The sequence below is a fragment of the Macadamia integrifolia genome, unplaced genomic scaffold (assembly GCF_013358625.1).
Source record: "Macadamia integrifolia cultivar HAES 741 unplaced genomic scaffold, SCU_Mint_v3 scaffold319, whole genome shotgun sequence".
Lineage (NCBI taxonomy): Eukaryota > Viridiplantae > Streptophyta > Magnoliopsida > Proteales > Proteaceae > Macadamia > Macadamia integrifolia.
The window spans coordinates 93,498-105,471 of NW_024869281.1; the positions used below are offsets into that span (position 1 = coordinate 93,498).

General features: G+C 37.1%; 1 long non-coding RNA gene across 1 annotated transcript; it reads left to right on the forward strand.

Annotated features, from left to right (window-relative positions):
- The first annotated feature begins 4,925 nt into the window (after nucleotides 1-4,925).
- Nucleotides 4,926-8,634, forward strand: LOC122067875. The gene is made up of 3 exons (XR_006136899.1): nucleotides 4,926-5,131; nucleotides 5,212-5,421; nucleotides 8,548-8,634. It is a non-coding gene; the product is annotated as an uncharacterized LOC122067875 (long non-coding RNA).
- The last annotated feature ends 3,340 nt before the right edge of the window (nucleotides 8,635-11,974 follow it).

Here is an 11,974-nt window from a genome sequence, read left to right on the forward strand (position 1 = left end):
AATACTATGCTTCCTGCCAATCTAACCACTATAATTGTTCAAACCCCATTCTCTCATCTACCTGACAAGTGGTGGTGCCTCCTCTCAAAGGATTGGTCCTTCTCAACTAAGTTAGCAGCAACATTTCTTAAAACCTGATCACTAACTAGCTTCAATGGCTGCTCAAACAGGTGTCGTTGCTCTTCTCCTTGCTCTCGATGATGGTGATTCTTTTGGAGAATCAATATCCACCAGAAGTTTAAGATATTTTTCTGAAGAATGATCAATGAATGAATCCCGACAAAGGATATTTTGTCAAAATGGGTGGATATTGACCCTCTTTGTTCCTTTTGCCTCTCTTAGAGAGAATCTACTTTTCATATTTTGTTTGAGTGTGAACTAGCAAATAAGATTTGGACATCGGGGACCCTAGGTTTCAAACTGTTTCGTCTTCCATGCAACTCCACTAAGGAGTTAGTCTCCTTTTGCTTCTCATCCGGGTTTATTCCAAAAAAAAAAGGTCTGAAATGGTTTTTTTCTGTACTAATAATAACGTGTTAATTTATTTGGAGCTATAGAAATAAAACCTTGATCTCCACTCATAAACAAAATGTCACGGGGATCTTTAAGGAAATCGAATTTTGGATCGTGAACGGTATCACAACAAATTCAAAAGACCGGGTGATATCAACTCCTACCCCTTTGTTAGCTCCTCTATCAAACCCATCAGCTTTGCAATCCACCTCAAATGTTCTAATCATTACAAGTATCAAAGATGAAAAATAAAAGTTGTTTGCATGGGCTTTTAAATTCATATCTCAACACACCAATATCTTATGGGAAGCAAACTATGTGTTGACAGGAAAAAGTGGTGAGGCGGATGCTCTAAGACTCCATCAAGGGATGGCTTGAGTGAGAATGAACAAGTGGGTCATGGATCAAGTATGGAATGATGTGATGGAGATCGATCTTCTTTTTGCAAAGCAGTTTCAAAAACTTTTGGAGTTATGGCCTACAACTCTAGTTATGCTATGCCATGAAATAGAGACTCATTCTAAGTATCCCACCTTTTGTAATATAACTGGACACTCGTCTCTAGCCGAACTTAAGTATCTAGCGTAAGAAACTATAACTACTAGATTACCTATAATTAGATATGATCCAGTATGTAACTTGAACTAATGCAAGGCTTTCTTTTGCTTATAAAAAAAAAAAAAAATATATATATATATATATATAAATAAATAAATAAAAATAAACTCACCGGCTATTTCAATATTTTTATTCAACTTGATTTCAATTTCCCTAGAATTAGGTGCAAAAATCATACCAAATGGTCTGAAAAGTTGAAATAGCTCCCTTAAACCAAAATAAAAGTCCAACCAAACAGAGCCTAAATACTAGATTGATTGTTTGTACACCTAGGCTGAGTTGTAGTTGACTCAAATGGTCCAACCAAAACAAACAGGAGTTGTGGTTGTTCCTAAATTCCCCCACCTCTTCTCTTAGGCTTAGTTTGTTGAAGGGCAGGGAATAAGGGTCCGTTTGTTTAGAGGGGAGTTTGAGGTGGGAATCCCTGACTTGTGGGTCCCATATGTTAGTGGGGTGAGACACATAATAGGAAAGTGCTGAATAGTTATTGTTCATCTCCATTCCTTGACCGTTTGGATAGATTTTTTAGGAATCAAAATGGGGAAGGTTAGGAGAGAAAGGCGGAAGAGTTAGCGGGTGCATAACCATAGGCCCCCTACATCTCTTTCTCCTCCTCTTCTTCTTGTTAGATTCCCTCATTTTTCTCTTTTTTTCCTGTTTGGTCTTGCAATTCATCTCCTTCTCTCCTCCTCTTCTTCTTGTTTGATTCCCCCCTTCTCTCCTTTTTTTTTTTCTTTTGATCTGCAACATCTTCTTCCTCTTTGATCCATCTGGGTTTTTTTTTTCCTACCCTTGCAATGCATGCGGAAGAGTGATGTGGTTTTTTATTTCCTTTTTTTCTATCTGATCTTGTAGACTAAGAAACAAAGGAAACCCCAACCCTTATAAACCCAAAATCCCAAAACAAAAATACCAAATTCCTCCAATGGGAAAAGCCAAACCAAATTCCTCCAATAGTATCGTGTCTCTACAAGCCCAAGATTTATTACTCCCTTAAAAGATTTGGGATCTTGGATTATGAGCTTTGGGGTTTGCAGATTTATTTAGTTAATTAGTTCAGCTCATTCTCTCCTCCTCCTCTTCTTCTTGTTCAATTCCCCATTTTTTTTTCTTTCATTTTTTCTGTTTGATCTACAACATCTTCTTCTTTTTTGATCCCATCTGTTAATGTATTCCGATTTTCCGTGATCTCATTTTTCTAGTTTTCCATAATACAGTAGGTGGAAGTAGAAGAAGAAGAAGCCGACAATGACAGAGAGTGAGACAGAGAGAGAGAGAGTTTACCGCCCCACAAAGTCCTACCAAATATGGAAGGGGTGGGGTGAAGGCCACATCAGGAGACATGAAAAGCTCTAAACCCAATGTTGTATGGACACTTTCCTACCCCACTCAATCAAATGTTACACTTTTCCATGGGGTTGAAAAATCCATACCATAGTCCCACCCCTAAAATCCCACCCCATCAAAACCCTTCTAAACAGAAGGGCCCTAATAGAACATGTTAGTGGGGTAAAATTTGGTGGGAAAAATAAAAAAAATAGAAGCAAGGTGAAATTTTGTGGAAAAGAGAGGAAATAAAAGGAGGTAGACACAAAATCAACTTTTCCATGAATATTATCAAATTGGTAGAACTTTGAAAGTGAATTAGATGAGAAAAATTGAGTACATTGAGTGCTAAGTCAACAAATGACAATAATTACATTTAATGAACGTGTCTGATAAGTTTTTCACTCCACTTATCCAAACACTCATATTGTGGTAGTTTCCCACCACTTTCCTCTGTCAAGCAAACATGGCCTTGTGGATCTCATTCCCACCATACTTCAATTTCTAGTTGTAGCTCTCAAGTCAAAATATTGTCGTTGGATTGGAACGTTATACGTTAGGAACTTAGGGGGATGGATTTCCTAAGAAGTTTCCATCATCCATCTGGAGATCTAATCCTAACAGGGGCCTTGTCATTTGGATCATCACTATGTGATGAAAGAAAACTTTGTCCTATAAACCATGGGAAAAGGAAGCGTGGCATTAGTGTAGATTCTGATTTTCCTCTTTACGCTTTTCCTGTAAGTCACAGATAAAAGATTATGCCTGGATTGAGCCGATCTCTAGGAAGGGCTCTCCGAAGCTTAAGTCAGTAACCAGTGGGGAAAGGTTACACAAACTCTGAGGATTCAATATTGCATACCTCTTTCTTCATTCGAACTTCCTTCTTATAGTGTTCCTTAATCCAAGTTTTCCTTGGTTTCGAGGTCCCTCCTTCCCGAGATGGTTGATCCTTCGGTATGGCGAGCCCTTGTGGGAGCGTCCAAGCCACAATGGTTGGTGAGCTCCCGTTATGTACGTCTAATGTCATGTCCTATACCTATATGGATCCGTTGGGATCTTAATGATGGACGAGTCTTATTCTCTATACGTCTTTTTGGTAGATAACTTCCCTCGTACACCAATGGTCTTTTCTCCCATCTGCCAAGTCCTCCATGGCCGCCTTTGTGGTTGCTTTGCGGTCACTCATTTGCGAAATCCGCAACTAAGCTCGTGATTACCCTTCCTTTACGTAATCATGTCTCTTTCTGGCTGACCCCAATCCTGAATTTTGGGGTTCGTCCTAGCCTGGGTTATCGTGTGGGGAGTTATTCAAGAGCTAGGTATGGCCGTTCGTGGTGTTCCCCTTTTTGTCCGTGCTTGCTCGCTTTGTGGCCTTTCAGTGTGTACAACCGTATTATTCACGTGTTTATCCTTGTCTATTCTTTAAGAGGTTGCCTGAATGTCTACCTGCTTTTCTGCTCATCTGGTTCAAGCAAGGCTTCATGTTCGTCTGTTCGTTTGTTCGTTTGCTCGTATGGTCGTTTAGTCCTCATAGGCTTCCTGCTCATTTGGTCATCATGGGTCACGTGCAAGCTCACTTGATTCCCTACTCATCTGCTCATTCGGTCTTTATGGGTCATGTGCGAGTTCACGTGATTTCTTGCTCGTCTGCTCGTTTGGTCATCACGAGTCACGTACAAGCTCACGTGATTCCCTGCTCGTCTGCTCGTTTTCCATGTAGTGTCTTTCATTGGTCTGTTATATTTATGGTATGTCAGTGAGCATATTCATACGCATGCCCTCTCACATCCCACTAATGGGTCTCGCAACTTCTCTTCTTAATAAATACCCACCTTTATTGGACGATTCATCACCTCTTCCTCCTATTGGTGTAAAACTATACTCGGTTATGAAACCCTTGGCTATGTTTGTTAATTAAAAGGATACAATGACAATTTTTAGGATATGTATAATTATTTGAAGCAAATGGCAAAACAACACCGAGTGTGATCAATGAAATTAGTAGACTGATCACGAGATAGATACAAATAAGTGCAAATTCTCACATCACCCCCACGGCCCACCTTGTTATCTTGCTACACTATGGGGGGCGGCATATTGAAAAAACATACAAAGGTTTTGAAAGAAAAAGAATACGATCCTTAGAAAAACTGACACCACTTGCCCAAGGACCCAGAAGTATTATAGTCTAGCAATAGGCTTTATGCACAGTAGTATAGAGTGGGAGAGGAGAATGTGTAATTACACCACTACCAACCGTTGGATGGAGTGAGAGAGAAGAATGTGTAATTACATTTCTACCCTTATCTCCATACAAAGGCACCATACTACTTAAAAACTGGATCCTATATTCTTTTAATCCCGACTAAAGAGATTCCAACCCAACGGGTTGGACTCCAGGAAAGAACTGACGTGGACTCCAATAAGACCTCCCTTTCAAAATTACAACTTGAGGGGTAAAGTTACTATGTTTCGCAAAGCAGAGTTTGGTTTTTTCTTTGAAGGAGGGGCAACTAGTTGAGATTGCTGGATCTACAAGAAAACCCAAACCGGAAAATTCTCTCTCCTCTGTTGTGGTTGTTTACTTCTACTGTTAGTCTTCTCTCCCTGTCTCTCTGGTTTTTTTTCTTCATCAGCTCAGAGATTGAAAGGAGGAAAACGGAAGGTTAAGGTTAGCCTTTTAATGTTTTTATCATTATGTGTATTTCTTCCTTTTGAATCTAATCATTAGTGCTATTAATTCTAATTTAGGTGACGAAACCCTAAAAAAGGAGGTGAGGGGGAAGAAAAGTGGAAGACTGTTCGAGTTTGTATTGCCATGGCGACGATGGTGAGTTCTGCAAGTGGGCTCTTGGCGATGTTGAACGAGCCTCACCCTACGTTGAAGCTCCACGCTCTTTCCAATCTCAACACATTTGTTGATTACTTCTGGCCCGAGATTTCCACTAGTGTCCCCATCATGTATGTTCTGATATCTTGCTTGGTTTTATTATTTCTGTTGAAGTAGTACTTCATTGTAGTTCGTTCTGGATCTCTTTGTGGCAGATAAAGATGGGTTCTTTTTTGTTTTGTTGGTGAAATTGTTATTGGGCATTTGTAGATTGTTCTTGTGGTTTGGTCTTGGGGGTTTTGGAATTACGGTTTTGGGGTTGTGAAGAACTAAAGAACAAAGAATGTTGATGAATTTCTAGAACGAATTGCCTTATTGGGGTTGATTTAGGGTTTTCGAGATAATTATGGATTATTATTTTAAATGTGTCCTTACTGAAAATTTGCGATACTTTTTTCTTAAGGAATATCCACTAGTGAATTACGAAAAGTTCCTCTTTTAGTTAGTAATTTTACACTCTTTGATCACCTGTGTTTTAGGTGGTCTCGATTGGTCTATCATTTTTCTGAGATTGGAAGACTGACACTTTGTACAAAACCTGAACCTGTATCTGCTTGCTGCGTAAACTATGTTAGAATTCTTCATAGAATTTCATCTACTAGATTATGAAAGAGTATATTGTACATTTATTAGGCATTAGTTGTACACTTAGGGGCATTTCCTGATGTCAATACCTCTTTGAAATTGTGTACACTAGAAGTTCTGAGAAATTTTGGTGGGAAGCACACCTAAACTTTATGACGAACGGATTAAATGGATTAGTTCTTGGATATAATGGTGTTAATGTGTCCTATGGGTTCGGTTTTGCTCTGTTTAGTTTTAGCTAATCTCTCCCAAGCATGTTGGTGCTGATTTTGATTTCATGCATTATCAAAATTCAGAAACTTGTGGTATTCTGAGTAAAGGCAGATCCTATCTAAGACCATGGTTACTGTTTGGCTTATATATGCACCTGAGGGAGGGATTCCTTAGTTTGCAGCAGGCCTATGTTTAAGGGTGATAAAGGTAGATCACTTAATGAATTAGCTCAGTTGAAATGCATTTATTCTGAGATCTGCCCAAAGTACATCAGTCAGCTCAAAGGATTTTGTATTTCAATTTGAAGAATCGGTACTTGGTAGGAACAGTTCTGGGTGAACTGGGAAGGTGATGCAGTTATTCGTAGGATATAAGACTTATTTTTGTTTAGTTAGTTTTTTTTATTTATTTTTTATTTTTTATTTTTTATTTTTTATTTTATTCCTGTTGATGGAGTCATAGAGTTAGAGTTTGTCTTCCAGAGCTGCTTGCTGTCCACCATACTTGGATTAAACCTCATCGATTCACATTTGTTCCCTTTAAAATCTTCATAGGTTTTTCTTTTTTCATAAAGTGAAGGGCGATTCGCATAGTGACAATTTGGAACCGTAACACAATCCTGTGATAAGAACCAGGTCTTCAAGCAAACCTGAGTTTTGTTTTAACGCAAGAATGGAATTCAAAGAAATTTTAATTACCTTGTCATTGCTGGTTGTGGTGTTTGTTGAATAGATCCTAGAGTCCTATGAGTTGATAACCCTACTCTGAAATTTTGAGTCGAATGGTGCTGTATTGACTGAGATATTCCTCCTGAATTGAGTCTCACTACCGTTGGGTTTCTCTTCTTATCAAAGGTTGAAGAAACTCCCTCAGTCCTGCAATACATGGGTTTTAATTCTTTTATTTGTTGAGTTCCAAGTTTACCCCTCCTTTTACTCTTTACTTCATATTCTCTATTTCATTTTTGTTCCAAGTTTGTCCCCTTACAATAAATCCTATTTACCATCATATCCCAACACCCATTTAAGCTACCAATGTACCCTTTTAAGATTCCATTTATTTACAGTCTTGCCACTATATTATAAGCTTTCACTTATTTATTGTTTTGCCATTAAGGTGTTGATTTGATTAGTCCATTGCTCATGTGGGACCATAAGCGACCCAAATAGGCTTTCTGAACCCTAGGATCATATCTGGGGGAGAGTTGGTAGTGATTGTTTATTTTTTTAACATTCAAATTAAATCAATTTCTTCGTTAACTTCGAAGATACATGAGGCGGATAAGTCACTTAATGGGCTTATTTTATTGGAAATAAGCCTTGGGTTGGGTTATTTATGTGTTGGACCTTTGATCTTATGAGTTTTCTTTATAATGTGTCACTTTAAGGGGCATAAAATATGGGTAGAAAGTAGGAAAACGAGATTTAATTTATTAGTTTAGTAAGAGTCTTGTTTTGAGTCTATTTTCTTTGTTATTTCAATTTTCTAGTTAGTTTAGGTTTTCCAATTAGTTAAGGATTGGGTTAGGCCTTTCATTTTTAGTGTTTGAATCAATTTTGACATTTGAGTCTTCTATATAAGTTTATAAGGGGCTACTACAACCTTGAACACGAATTTGATTGAATGAAAGTTTATTTTTACTATCTGCAAAATTATTTCCTGAGAAAGGATGATCATCATCTGAGATAGCTGAGGGTGAGAGACCCAGGCTGAGATAGCCATTCCCCTACCCCCATTCTTCCCTTTATTCTCTTATTTTTGTTTTGTTCATACTATCTGGCCCTGAATCTGATTTTTATTGAATTTACTAAATATCCTACATGGGATTGGATCACTTGTGACTCAATCTTACATCAATACCATTATTTATGTTGGAAGCTCTCTATTGGTTGAGAAGCTTTTGTTATAATTGGTATTTTCAACTCACACAATCAGTTCTTTATTTTGGCATTCTGAGAACATGGATTATTCTTTTGATGTGCTGTGATTAACCCTTGCTAAAAGGGGAGGGGGAATCTTTTGTTGGTCTTCCCAATTCCCCTGCTTGATTGCATGTCAACTATGTTGCATGATGATGAACATTTATTGTATTTTGTTTTTGTTCAAGCTGCAAAGCTACAACACAAGCTAGTGCGCAACGGTGCTCGAAGATCACCTTTAATTAAAATGTTCAGGTCTTTATGTTTGTCAACTTGACCAACATAATTGACAGTCTGAGAGAATGTAGTTGCCTTTTGTTTAACTTTGCAAACAGTGGGAAATTTATTGATGGCATGGCAGTGTATGAACCAAAGCCACAGACTATGGGTCTGGTTGTTAGCATAATGTTGGAACTAGTTTATTATGGCATTCTAAGTTCATAAGCATGATTCGTTGATGGCATCCTTTTTTATGTACAGTGAAAGTCTGTATGAGGATGAAGGATTTACACAAAGACCACTGGCTGCATTGCTTGTTTCTAAGGTACATCATGAGCTTCTGATTTTCCCTTTCTTTATTTTATTATCAGTTAATCATTCCTCGTGATTTTCTTTACTTATTTTTTGCATTTCTGTATTAATTGAAGTGCTTCAATTCAATTTTACGCATTTAGGATCATATTTGTTAAGGCGACCCAAGGTGGTGGAGAGGTGCCTAAGTGCGCCCAAGTGTTAATTTTTGAACATTATTTAGTATTTTACATGTAATAAAAAATCAACATTAATCCTCATCGACTCATAAAAAATCAACATTTAGAGAAATGTTCTTGTTCTCTTTTAAGTTTGACTGGTCAAATGATTTTAGTTTTACATTGACTTTTGTATTAGGTAGAGCACAAAACCAGTTTCCCAACAAATCTTAAGATTACTTAAAGGACCAAGATTTCTGAATGCCATTGTGAATGAGAGTCCATTTACCATGGATGCTTTAAATGCACACAAGGGGTATCTTGAGGGGGTTTTGGGAAAGGTACTAAAACCCTATAAGGGTTTGTGAACCCTAGGATGGGGGGTGGTGAACTTCACCACCTGGTGAAGGAAAACTTTGTCTTACTTAAATGTAAGTTGTGATGAAAAAGTTATGTTTCGGTCAAACTTATTTTAAAGTGCTTGAATGAAAATAATTTTATGGACATCAAACAAAAGATTATTTTACTGCACTTTTGGTTTTTATCAATGTTTTACCATGATAAGATACTATTTTTATTGGAATCAAGTAGGGAGAATTTACTTATTGGCATACATAAGTGCCAGACCATCACCTTGCACTAAAGCGACATATGCCTAGACCCCAAACAAACTGCCTGGACACCAGATGGCACCTTGACAACTATGTTTGGAATATACTATTTGTACTCATGACCAATGAAGGAGGCAGTTTTATATATTGCAGAATGCATTGGTTAGTTTTTTCAATACAAATGTTGTAATGCCACAATAAATTGATTAGAAAGCAAGCTGCTGAATTCTGAATTACAAATTTTCTCAATATATTGATTATGGATGTATATCCTGAGGTTTTGAGTTAACATTTTCTGAGATATAGGGTGACAGTTACAGAGTTTTATAGAAGCTTCATCTTAAATATTGCTACCATTATGGAATTTAAAATACCCATTTTTTAAACTATCTTGGCCTTCTCTTTTTGGGTCCCTAGTATTATCTGCGAAGCAGGGAGTAAGGCTACGTACATTTGCCCCTCCCAGACCCTGCTGTAGTGGGAGCCTTTGCATTGGGTTGCTCTTTAGTATTATCTATTTCCTTAAGTACTAATGCTTGCAGAATCTTGATATGGTTCTTTTAAGATGCATCCAGGTCTTATTGGCAATGTTTGAAATTTCAGATTTCAACCCCATTTCAATTTCTGTTGAAACAAAAATATTTCGCGAAATTTTGATCATTTCGACACTGCAATTTTGATAGTCATTTTGTTTTGATATCTGTCGAGACTGAAATATTTTGTAATTTTGACCAAAATTTTCGAACCTTGCTTATTTTATGCATTTAGAATCTTTTGGTTTATGAATTAAAAAAACATTAATTTCTTCCTGATGGTTCAATGTTTCAACTTGTACATCTCAATTCTTGACAAAGCCTTATCCCCTGTCTTGCAGTCGGCTAACAAATCCTTTTAATCTCTTTGGTCTATGTGTTGAATCATAAGTTGTGACCCCCCATTGGGCACTGCTGAACCCACATCCTTTTTAGCCTCCCCCCTGGCTTTTTAAACCTTGGTTGGCAGAGTCATCAGTCTTTATTGCAGATTTAAAGATCTTCTTGTTAATTTCTCTTGATTTTACTTATTTGAATACGAGGTCATAAAACATTCCTGAAGAACCTATCAGGTCTGCACCTTGCTTTAATACTACATGGGTTCAGTGTTCCATATCCTTTTTAACTCTTCGCGTTCTTGGATCAATTTTGGCACTTTGTTCTTTAAGGTTTGAAGCTGTCAACAGAACTAGAGAGCATTTCTGCCTTTTTAACTCTTCGCGTTCTTGGATCAATTTTGGCACTTTGTTCTTTAAGGTTTGAAGCTGTCAACAGAACTAGAGAGCATTTCTGTTGACCTCTCCTCTCACATCATATAATCATGAACAGCAGTTCCATAGAATTTTTTTTGGGGCCTGGGGGAGGTGGGTGGTCTTCTTATTTGAAGCAGCTGGTCCATTGCTTTTACGTTATTTTCACGAGTCATGCCCTTTTCTAATTTATAAAAGTTTCACTTGTGATGTGGATTCCATAGTTGACAGGCGATGCTTTGGCGTCCAGGCGGTTTGCCTGGAGCCTAGGCGATTGTTGCACTGTATGCCGGCATATATGTTTTTATATTTTGTTATTTCATTTATTTAAGATATTATTCATAAATAAACAAATACCCCCTATTTGAATCCAATAAAAATAGTTTAAAAATCAAATTCCAAAAGGATAAAAAGTCAACCCCTTGGTCCAAGATCAAAAACTGAATTTTTGGTTGTAGGGCGATTTTCAACTTTCGAATGCTAAGGTTTTTCTCAATTCTGAAAATTTTATAAATCTTATCATAGTAGAACATTGCTAAAAACCAATAGTCCGATAAAATAATCTTTTTTTGATGTTAATAAAATAATTTCCATTCAGGCGATTTAACAGCATTCGCACACTTTAAAATAAGTTTGACTGGAATATAACTTTGTCATAACAATTCAGATTTAAGTAATCTTAGACTTGCTGGAAAGCTAGTTTTGTGTTATACCTAATACAAAAAGTCTCATCTAAAAATAAAATCATTTGACTAATAAAAAATATTATAGAAGAAGAGCATTTCTCTAAATGTCAGTAAGTCATGTTCATTTTTTATGACTTGATGTGAGTGTGACTATGTTGATTTTTATGATTTGATGTTGTTTAATGTTGATTGGTGTTTTATGTCATAGGGTACATATTATGACATACAAAATAACTTTAGAAAATAGAAGAAATAAAAAATAACACATGGGCGATTTGATCGCCATGGCAACGCCATAGTGGGTGATTCACCGCCAAATCGATTAGCCACCCCTCCATCGCCTTGAGTCGCCGTGATGCCGTGACAACTATGGTGGATTATGGAAATCATCGTTATTTATTTCATTTATGCATCATTATTTTTTTTATGTGCTATTTAACTAAAACAATGAAAAGACAAAAAATTTTCTTCTACAACACTATAGGCTTTGGAGCCTGCAGCAATGGAGGTCTCTTGCATGTGGAGGGCTGATGTGGCATGCCCAAACAAATTATAGGGACTAATGCAGGAGTAGATTACAAGAACTATCCCAACAGTTTATAACCCCAAACAATACAGATAAGACCAGAAAACAAAGAA